A 4147-nucleotide genomic window follows, 5' to 3' on the forward strand; every position below is an offset into this window, starting at 1 on the left:
ACCTCTCCTGAAAACAAAATATGTATTTGGGGAGAAATTGGGGTAGGACGACCCCGATAGCACCCAGAGGATGGGCTATGGGAAAGAAATGGGTTTTCTCGGCATCTTAGGCCAGCTCTGGCCCCTGGGGTTGGCTTGGTGACCGCCATCAGGCATCCCTCTTGTCTGCTCCGGGGAGGAGGGAACCCTGTGGTAGCAGGAATGCCCAGCTACCCAGGCCTGCAGCCGTTCCCTCTGCCTCTGCCACTTGGAGGCACGAAGCGCTCGGCAAAGCCCCGATTTCTCTCCCAGGGCCCGCCCGATACACGTCGCCGTCGACGGAGCTTCTACAGCCCCGCCGTCGCTGTCCGGAAGCCATCTGCTCTTCACTGGTCCCCGGCTCTGGGCAGTGGCTGACCCGGGCTTGCCTTTTGCTAGGGGATCTTCTGCTACTCGGTCTTCTGGGTCGGCCTTGAAACATGGCAGAAAGTATTGCACCCTTCTCCAGAACCGTCGGTCTGCAGAAACCTGCTCCTTCTCGGGCAGGAGCTGGAGGGATTGGCTCCCAAGGCTGTGTCCACTGCCCCTGACCCGGGGATGGTGGCTCGTCCCCCTGGCTCGGGAAGCCCTCGGGCCTGCCAAGCTGTCGTCATCCTCTCCTGCCTCGGGACTCGTGTGTTCCTCGCTCTCGTCGATGGGCGGAAGGAGGTTGCTGGGACTCCAACGTGGGGTCTTATCCCTGGGTCTCCTGGGCTGCTGCCGCCCCTGGCTGCTCCATCCCCTCCCTGAGTCGAGATCACGTGGCATCTGGCCAGCTGGCCCGTCCCCACCGTTGTCTTCCCTCTGGCCACTGGACACCGACCCGTGCGAAGCCGAGCCGTCTGGGGCACGGGGCCCACGAGCGGGCGAGTCTCGAAGGAGCGTCCCGGCCGTGCAGCCTTGAGGCTGGTTCTCGGGCGCTGCCTTCCCTGGCCAGTCAAACTTCCTGGCCGGCTTCACTTTCGGGCACAGCTCCTTCGGATCCAGGGCAGCGGGCTTGGTCGGCGGCGAGGGGCTCTTCCCGGATCTTTGAGATGCGGGATTCCTCCAGGGCACAGCCACGTCGGCCAGCACGGCTTCCCAAAGAGCCTCCCCAACCTCCCAGGCCTCTTGAGCCTTCGAAGAGTGGGACGTTGACTCCACCTCCAGCCTCGGTGCCCCCTGGCAGGGGTCACGTGAGGCCCCAGCGCCACGCTCCTCCCTCGGCTCACCCCTGCCCATCGCTGCACCTGGCCTGCGCCGCTCGGCCCCCCTCTCCACAGTCCCGCTCTGCCCGCTTCTGCCTGTGGGGCTGAGGATGAGGGTGAGGGTGTGAGAGGGTGGCCGGCCCCCCCGTCCCATCAGAGGGGCCTCTGAGGGCCCACGGCTGTCACCAGGGAGGGTGCCTCCCGGGGCCTTCCGGGTTCCCGCACACTCAGGTGAGGGAGCAGGGAGGGGACTGGCCGAGGGGGCAAGCGACCCTTGAGTTCCCAGACTCGGGTGCTTCTCTGCAGGAGGAGAGAACTTGGCAAAGTTGCCTTTGGAGTGGGCCCCAGAGTCACAGGTGTCTGAGCAGGGCAAAGTGGGCAGAGGTCGAGCTAGAGGGTGCTCGGTCCGAGGAGCCAGGGGCACGGCTGGAGACGTGGCGAGGGCGTTGTCTTGCACAGGCTTCCCGCACGGCTGGTGGGCTCCGGGGGACGCTGGGCCGTACTCCTCAGCAGGAGACTCTGGACATGGTGGCTGACGGGAGCTGCCCTCGGGCAAGAGCCTCCCCGGGGAGCTGCGGGAGACAGGGGGCACAGGCTGCAGCGAGGAGCAGCTGGGCCCGGGAGGGCCGGGCAGGCCAGGCAGGGGCGGCCACTCGAGGCCCACGGCCCTCCACGGCCCCACCCTCCCTTCACAGAAGTCTCCTGCTGTCCCTCCCCCTAGGCCTTGGCCACATCCTGTCCCCAGGGCCCCCCTCCCAGCTCAGCCCCAAGCTGCCTGCAGCCCCTGGGGCTACATCCTAGGTTCTGGGAGAAGAAGGACCCAGGAGAGAAGGGGAAGAGTCTCTACCTCAGCAGAAGTGAGATCAGGCCCCACGCTCCTTCCAGTCCTTGCCGGGATCCCCTGGAAGCTAGAAATCAGGAGACTGGGTCACGGTGCTGAAGGCAGGGGCCTAGGGGTCTTCCCGGAGGCTGCGGGCAATGTCCCTTTAGGGGAGACCGTGGGGAGGTCAGACTCTGGAGCCCAGGCGTCGGTGTCCAAGGCCACGTGATCCCTGACGGGGAAGAATAGGCTCCTGGCCCATTGAGATTTGTCCTTGACTAGGTGCTTCCACCTCCACGGCAGCCCACGTGCCCCTGCCGGGCAACACCCATCTCCAGGCCCCTCCCGGCTTGGGCCTTGCTTGCCGGGCAGGACGCCGGCAAGGATCCGGGTTCTCGCCTCTCCCGGGAGCCTCCCGAGGCCTCTGTCTCCTGAGGGACAGGCTCCGTCACGGGCATCCTCGGAGCCCGCGGAGCTGGGCGCTCAGGGACAGGAGAGAGGGAGGCCGGCGCTCGGGCCACGGGCCGAATGGCAGCAGCTTACCTTTCGAAGATCCGCTTTTCTTCCTGGTCCTGCCGCTCCTCCCCCTCGGCTCCACTGGACGCTGAGAGGCGAGAAAAGAAACAGAAATCTCCAGGGGCTGAGACCCAGTGCGCCCCCTCCCCTCTCTAGACGAGCTGTGGACGCTGAGGGTTCAGGAGCGAGACGGCTTGCTACACTGAACCCCGGAGCTCTGTGCCGGCTCATTCCTTGTCCTCCTTTGCGAAGTGGACACCTGAACATCACATGGGTACGTTCTGTCTTCCTTCTTTGAAGAACATAAAGAAGGGTTTTCTATGTGAGACCCCCCGCCCCCACGGCTGTCTTCCGTCACTGTTCCCCTACTCCAGAAACATACACGTTCTCAGCCCTACAGACGCTTCTCAGTTTCCTCAGGTGAGCCTCTGCTTCCCGAGGCCAGAGCCCCACTCCAGCCCCCCCTGCTCAGGGGCTCTCGGGGGCTCAGCAGTGCCCTCAGATCAGGCCCGACAGAGGAAAGGCTCCCTGAGACCCCGCACGGGAGGGCGGCTGGTGCCGGTGCTCGGCCCCGCTCCGCCCACAGAGATCCAACTCAGTAAGCAGTCCTCTGCCACGGGTCACTGCGTTGGGGACCCTGTCTGCAGCCCTCTGCCACACCTGGCCTCCTGCTCTGAGATCTTCGGATGGAAATCCTTGCGCCCACTCGAAGCCCTGCCCCTCCGGCCTGGCTTGTCCCTAGAAGGCTGATGTTCTATTCTTGCCCACCCCCGGAGTCCCTCGAGTTGACTCAGAAAAGTGGAAGTCATCGCAGGAAAGAAGAGAGAATCATCTTCCGCTGGGTCTCGGCCAAGGGTTTCTTACCTTCCCGATGGTTCTACGCCTCTTCCAAGGTGGTCGTAAACACGGATTCCTCTGGAGGTAGGGAAGGAACAGCAGGAGGAGCCCCAGTCCACACAGGGTGGCGAGGATGGCAGCAATCGCCCAGGAAGTGGGACTGGAGCTCAGCCAGCTAGCGATAACGCTTTTCAGACACCAGAGACCGCGGTCCATGTCTGAAAGGCAGTGCTGCTCTCAGGCAACTGAGCTCTGGGAGCGGCTTGGAGACTATCACCCCAGGCCCGCATCACAGGACTGTGGCCGTGTCACAAAGGGCTCCTGAGGCCGGGGGAGGCCGCAGATGGGGAGCAGGCTGGACCACAGCCCCTCCCCCACCATCCAGCCTGCAACTCCATCCCTCCACCCTCCTGGGCCTTCTAGACCTCCATCCATTCCCTAGTCCTTCCACCCCGGGGAAGCCAGGTATCACCTGGTTCCTTGTATCTCTTGGAGATCTTGGTTTGAACCCACCAGTTTCATAGCCTTTGAAAGTCTGAAGTTCTCCCAGGAATGTCGGCTAGTTCCCGGAGATTTATACTCTCCCAATCTCCAATGTCCTCCACTCCGATTTTTTCTGTCTCCTCGCACCTTTACTTTCCGTGTGTATGTGAGAACATCTCAGGGCTACTCCCTTCGCCAACTGCAGCCACACGGGACGTTGTCATCAACTCTACTCACCACGCCATACCTCAGATCCTCAGACCTTCTTCGTCTTGTAGCCGAAAGT

General features: G+C 63.4%; 1 long non-coding RNA gene across 1 annotated transcript; it reads right to left on the minus strand.

Moving 5' to 3' along the window:
- Positions 1-1578: 1578 nt before the first annotated feature.
- On the minus strand, positions 1579-2824 carry LOC147916708 (uncharacterized). Its single transcript, XR_015552808.1, has 3 exons — positions 2569-2824; positions 2053-2113; positions 1579-1777 (listed from the first exon to the last, which is right to left on the minus strand). It is a non-coding gene; the product is annotated as an uncharacterized LOC147916708 (long non-coding RNA).
- Positions 2825-4147: the final 1323 nt, after the last annotated feature.

Source organism: Ceratotherium simum, chromosome 7, assembly GCF_057802395.1.
Source record: "Ceratotherium simum simum isolate JZ-2026a chromosome 7, ASM5780239v1, whole genome shotgun sequence".
In the NCBI taxonomy this organism is placed as follows: Eukaryota; Metazoa; Chordata; class Mammalia; order Perissodactyla; family Rhinocerotidae; genus Ceratotherium; species Ceratotherium simum.